Raw genomic sequence first — 6,905 nt, 5'->3', positions numbered from 1 at the left:
CAAGGTCCACCCTATCTATCAGTCACTCCTGAACTAACTAGTGATGCACTCCTTCCCATGCTCGCTATCCCATGATATAGCAAAATAGAACCACTTCCACGCATCAAAGGCTCATCTCCTACAAACAGGGATCAGTGTTATTTATGGTTCATGTGTTCAGTCATGTGTCAAACACGAACATCTAGATTCCAAGATCTGTGTCCACGCTGATGGGTTCCCACGGCACTCTCAGTCTTACGATCTGTTCCATAAATCCTTAGAGCTCTTTGAAGTATGAGGCCCTCACCCTCAGACTTCAAAGTATATTCCAATCTGGATAAACACATATTGCCTAAATCAATCTCCCTGCACCGTGTAGTTTTACTGTAATATAATATGGTGGATTTTTTTTTTATTATTATTTTTCTTAATGGAAGGCTTAGAAACAGGTGTTTTACTGACAGGAAGAATGAAAAGACGTCCCAGGTTTTCATTCCCTCTACAGCAGGTCAATCTTCATCAGCTGGCAGAATCATAATAGTTCACGCAGCTCACAGAACTGCAGTGAAATATGTCTCCGGTTAGCTAGACAAGACAAGGTTGGTGTGCAGATGTAGACATGGGTTGTAGGTAAATACATCAGAAGAAGTGGGAAGCAATAGCTGTAAAATAAGGCAACTGGAGAGGAACAGCTGGCAATAGGACATAGTGAAAGTGAGAAAGGAGGAAAGGAAGAGCGAAGCTATAAATCTGAGTTACGGAAGAATCACTTTTTCTTCAGGCTTTATTCAACTAAGAAACACATAGTTCTGAACTGCTCTTTTCACAGATTAGGAAAAGTGGTAAACCTATCATTTAATCAGCCATTTGGATAGTTAAGGTGCTGCCCTGTGTTTAGGCAGAAGCAGCTGGAGTGAAGATTAGACTGGTGCAAAACAGAACAGGGTGGAGTTATTTCAGTCCTCTGAGCCCAGATTTGTACTTCCCATGGGCAGTTGCAAGATAGCTAGAGAGCAGCTCTCTGCCATTTACAGATAGATAAGTGATTGTTTTCCATTTCCAAAATTCGATTTATTTTTGATTAATAAGCATCCAAACTCTTCTGTATCACCCTATCTCTGTCAGAAAAGGAGAACAATGAAAAAAAAAGGGGGGGGGGGGATGACGTGGTATAAGCAACCCAGACAAGTAAATCAATATTCCAATTCTCAACCAGACAAAAGTTCAAAATACTGAAAGGGTGTCAGAAAGCTTCCAGGAAGTTTAGTGCACACTGAAGGTATTGGCACCCAGAGAGGACTGACAGCATGAGTGTCTGCTTGACAAAGAAAGAACTAATCATGTGGGTCTACCATTTAAGTAACTTTCAAAGGGCAATCTGAATAAAGGAGGCAAAGGATTGATCTTATAGGCTAACTACTGGTATGCTGGTTCAAAATCCTCTGTGAAGAGAAGTTTGAGGTCTCTTACCTAAAGAGAAGGCTTAACAACCCTTAAAATTACGCCAAAAAGTAATGTTTTTAATGCCATGGAATCTTGTCCAATCTTTATGACTTCTCTATGGCTTTCTTCCTGCCTTCTCTGTTTTTATTTTTATAGTTGCCTGAATATTTACCTGGGTGAGTTACGTTGCCACACTAGCATTAGCAAGATTTGATTATGTGCTTAAAAGTTGATTACAATTTTCTATCTGTCCCATTTTTCAGTGATCAATACCCACTTGTTTTGAAATACTGTTGTTGATGTTTTTGAAAAGACTTATTTATTGACAAATGGTGATCCACTGTGTCTAAGGACTTCCAGAATGCTTCAGCCTATGTGTCTTGAATAATGTTTTTCTTTTAGAATATTAGAAAGCTCTATAGCACATTATCATTCATTAATGGAAACAGCATCCAGGTGCATTATAATAAATAAATATTGTGTTTATTGTATTTATTTGAGTCATATATCAAAATTCTGGAACCTATAATGTTACAATGCACACATGCTTCTTGATCTCCACCTACTATATTTTACCACCAGCAGTTATTGCCATGAATACTGCACCAAAAATACAAAAGAGTTGCATGAACTCTATCATACAGGAAAATTAAATATGATGTTTTCTATTTTAGAAGTGTATCTGATTTTAAGCGGCACTTAGGCACTCACTCTAAGAATTTTTTAGTAGGAAGAGTGCGTGCTGTAAAGCTTTAATAGGATGTAAAATGCTTCATTAAGCATTATCTAACATGTCTAAAACAAAATGCAGACTAAAGATGTGGTACTTTGGATGTTATTATAATTTCCCCTAGCATCGTAAGTAGAATTACAATCCCAAGTGACTAATTTCCACACTTAAATGTCAGCAGAAAATGAAGTTCTAAGTTTGATTTCAGAATATAAATATACTGCGGTAGTGAAGAATAATTAAGGTCTTGATGTTCTCGTGTACTTTCTTGCAGATGGTTGGAGTCCTGTTAACTGAACCGTAGGCTCCACATGGCAGAATAGGTCTGCCCAGGCAGACTGTAGTGCTTATGTCTCAGGCCTTCAAATGCACTGGTGTTCAGACCTTTAGGACTGCCTTTGTCTCCATTTCATAATTCTTTGGGGATAAGGAACAGAGTTTAAAAAAAGACTGGATTTAGAGACATGGCATTTTTCAGGCTCAAGACTGGCGAACTATCCCTGATTAAACTGGTGTTTTTCAGAACTATTTTCCAACCTTTTTGCCTTTTGACTTACTCGTTGTTGGAGAAAAATGTGTGAATGGCAATACTGTCTAATAAGCAATAAAATGAGGAGAGATAATGTGTTATTCAGACTCTCAAAAAGAAATCTGAAAGTTGTTTTTTTGTTTGTTTGTTTTGTTTTTGTTCTTGTTTTTTTCCTTGATGTTTTGTCTCAGTGCTAAGATGCTTGAAACAGGACCTAATCACATTCCCTGCATGGGTATGATCTTCAATGTTTCTGTTCAGATTTTTTAAAATCATTGCAAACATCTACTGACAGTAGCCATTTAGAACATTTCTCAGATCTTTCCTGTACTGATAATTATTTGGCAGGGACCAGGACTTGCTACTACAAGACTGCTTTATACTAGGGTGAGACTACTATCAACGGAAGGAGAAATTTGTTGGATTATTGGAAATCCAGAGGAAACCAGCTGTGAGGCCTACCATTGAACACTGCTCTGTGAATGCCAAGCAACATATAAAATGTTAAAAATAGGCTTCAATCCTTAGAGCAACAGGCTTTCAAACCTCAACGTTTGTTCTAATTGTCTTGGTGTGAGAAAGCTACTGATACTCTCATTTCTTGAGTACTTCCAGGAATTTAAAGTCTCAGCCTCTTGCTGTGTCATGGGTTTGCGTGGCAAGGTTTTGGTGTTAGGGGGCCACAGGCGTGGCTTCTGTGAGAAGGATCTAGAAGCTGCCCCATGTTTGGCAAGGGCCCCACTGCTGGCCAGAGCTGAGCCAGTAAGTGATGTTGTTTTGCGCCTCTGTGAGAGCAGAAATAAGACGGGGAAAAAAAAAATAAAAAAAAAAAAAAATAAACACTGCGCCACACAGCAACTGGGAGAGTGAAAGGAGTGAGGTCAGTGTAGAAGGAGGGGGAGAGGTGCTCCAGGCGCCGGAGCAGAAGTCCCCTGCGGCCTGTGGTGAGGCCCATGGTGAAGCAGGCTGTCCCCCTGCAGCCCATGGAGTACCACGGTGGAGCAGGGTTCCACGCTGCAGCCCGTGGAGGAGCCCATGCAGGAGCAGGTGACCTGGTAGGAGCTGCTGCCCGTGGGGGACTTGTGCTGGAGCAGTCTGCTCCTGAGGGATGGAGCCCATGGTATGAAGCCATGTGGGAGCAGTTCTGGAAGAGCTGCTGCCTGTGGGAAGCCCACGCCAGGTCAGTTCAGCAAGGCCTGCATCCTGTGGGAGGGACCCCACAGCACAGGGGACAAGAGGGATTGAGAAGGAGCGGTGGAGAAGCGCTATAGACTGACCATAACCCCCAGTCCACCACTCCCCTGCGCTACTCGGGGGGAGGAGGTTGAAGAGGGTGGATGGGGGGGGATAGGTGCTTTTGGTTTCTTTCCTTTGTTTCTCACTTTTCTAGCTGCTTAGGAATAGGCAATCAATCTTACTGCTGAGTCTGCTTTGCCAGTCACAATAATTACTGCGCGTTCTCCCTGTCCTTATCTCAACCCTTGAGCCCTTTTGATTGTATTTTCTCTTTATTCCTCTTTGAGGAGGGGAAGTGAGAGAGCGGTTGTGGCGGAGCTCGGCTGCCCACCCGAGTAAAACCACCACACTGTGTAAGGAGAAAAGCAAGGCAGAGTACACATACCCACACTTCAGGTGACATAGCAATCCAGGTGGCCACACTGTGACCTGTGATGTTTATGCATGTATCTACTCCTTAGTGTTTTTCCCCTAAAATACTGTTCCTTTCAGGGAAAGGATTACATTCTGCTTTTTCTCTTTAATCATCAACTTGGTGATGAGCTTGAGACCTTGAGAAGCTACTTAGAGAACCAAAATTTTATATCAAACTATGACTTAAAAGTTGGATATGCAAAATCTACAGATCCAAAGGTAGATGCAGGGATAAAACTGTATGGAAACTGACGTTTAGATCAATAAAACTCACACATACTTTGTTGTTGTTATTATTACAAGTCCATGCAATGGCCAGTTGTACAAACAGTCAACTGTCAATTATAGAAAACTGGAGAGCAGCTAAAACTGAGCCATACAAGGAAGTAAACGTCTGAATAGTAAATGCAATTACTTTTTATAAAATGAAGTTTTTTATTTTATTTTATTTATTTATTTATTAAGAAATAGCTTCCTGAGTCCAATCTCTGTTAGCCAAAATATGGTCTTGAATCTAGGTTCCTCACATTGGTGTGAGTGTCTGCCTGTAAAGTGCTGTGGAGTTTGGCTGTTAGGCTTTGTGCATGGCAGCAAGGTCATTTGTGAACCTCATTCACTGGAAACAGGGAAATGTCAGAGAAACTATTTAAACATGTATCATTTCTCTCTTCACAGCTAGTCTCTACTTTTCATCTGCAGTCCCTTCTCATCTACTCACATTTTTCTTCCAGCACCAGTAGCAAAACAGATGGGCTCACAGGTCATGGGGAATTTATGGGGAATGCTGTTTCAGACGTGTTACTGGCCGCAAGATGCTTCTTTTCCTATTGTTCAGTGAATGGGACTAGATAAAGCACTACACTTCCCTGATAAAATTGCAGTTTTTTTTTTTCTGGCTTCATCCCCGATGAATTACTTGTATTTTGAAAATGTGTTCTTAAATATATCTCAGATTTTTCCCTGCATTCCCTTTGGTGAAGCTTGATTCTTTTGGGCTACTTTTAATTTATTTAATGTTCAGTGAGGGTCTGTTTTTATTTAACAAGCAAGTGCAACTTACCCCCCCAGTCTTAATGGCATTGCAACCACATGCACTGCACTATATATTTATTGTAATACTCCTCCCAGCTTTCATTGTATTCATCGTGTCTAGTTTATTTCTAGTCACTATATCCACATTACCCTTTTCCTGTGGCCTGAGTGGCTTTTGAGCATGTTCTGTAAGGAAGCAATCCTGTATTACTCTTATAATCATGCTTGCTTGGCAGTTTTTCCCACTAACATTTTCCTAGGAAATGTCTAGGTAATTGAACTCCTCCACTGGATCATTACGCTGGATTCGATACAGACTTCCTTCATCTGTTAAAACGTTTCCTGATACGCTTTCTCATCCTCTCCTGAAAGTCTGTGGCAAGGTCCAAGGACTAACTTTTTCCATATCTCATTCTTCTGTTTACTTCAAACAGTCCCGGTTGTGTCATCCAAAATCCTAGTGTCATTTATTTCTGTTTATTCAGTATTCTCCCTGTACGCAAATTACTCCCTCCCTCATTACTTTTGTTTTACCTCACCCATCCGCAAACTTTATACCTTGGTAATTTTATCTCCCAGTTGATAGCTTGATTTAACCAAGTCTCTGTCATTCCAATGTAATCATAATTTTCCCTCAACACATGTTTCTAATACAGCAATCTTGTTTCATACATGTATGTTTCTAGCATTTGTAAAACACATTCATCCTGTTCTTTGTCCTTTATGATCACTTTTTTTTATTGAATGTGTAGAAAGAAAGGGTTTCCACATTGACTTAATTTACAAATTCAGTGCCCCTTTCTCTAACCATTAAAGTCCTTATCTTTTTTGTCTATGTGAACTCTGGCTTCTGAGCAATAAAAGAAAATTAAGACTCTTTAAATTACTTTTCTCATCTCAGTCTGAAAGTGTTTCTGCAAAGTAAATCTCTTTTGATTTTGAAGGGTTGTTAAGCCTTCTCTTTAGGTAAGAGACCTCAAACTTCTCTCCACAGAGGATTTTGACCCAGTATACCAGTAGTTAGCCTATAAGATCAATCCTTTGCCTCCTTTATTCAGATTGCCCTTTGAAAGTTACTTAAATGGTAGACCCACGTGATTAGTAATTTCTTTGTCCAGCAGACACTCCTGCTGTCAGTCCTCTCTTGGTGCCAATACCTGCAGTGTGGACTAAGATTCCTGGAAGCTTTCTGACACCCTTTCAGTATTTTGAACTTTTGTCTGGTTGAGAATTGGAATATTGATTTACTTGTCTGGGTTGCTTATACCACGTGTTGTCCCCTCCACCCCCCCCCTCCCCTTTTTTTTTCTTCATTGTTCTCCTTTTCTGATAGAGATAGGGTGATACAGAAGAGTTTGGATGCTTATTAATCAAAAATAAATCGAACTTTGGAAATGGAAAACAATCACTTATCTACCTGTAAATGGCAGAGAGCTGCTCTCTAGCTATCTTGCAACTGCCCATGGGAAGTACAAATCTGGGCTCAGAGGACTGAAATAACTCCACCCTGTTCTGTTTTGCACCAGTCTAATCTTCACTCCA

Source organism: Aythya marila (genome assembly GCF_965140915.1).
Source record: "Aythya marila genome assembly, contig: HAP1_HAP1_SCAFFOLD_154, whole genome shotgun sequence".
NCBI lineage: Eukaryota > Metazoa > Chordata > Aves > Anseriformes > Anatidae > Aythya > Aythya marila.
This window is presented reverse-complemented; position numbering follows the sequence as displayed.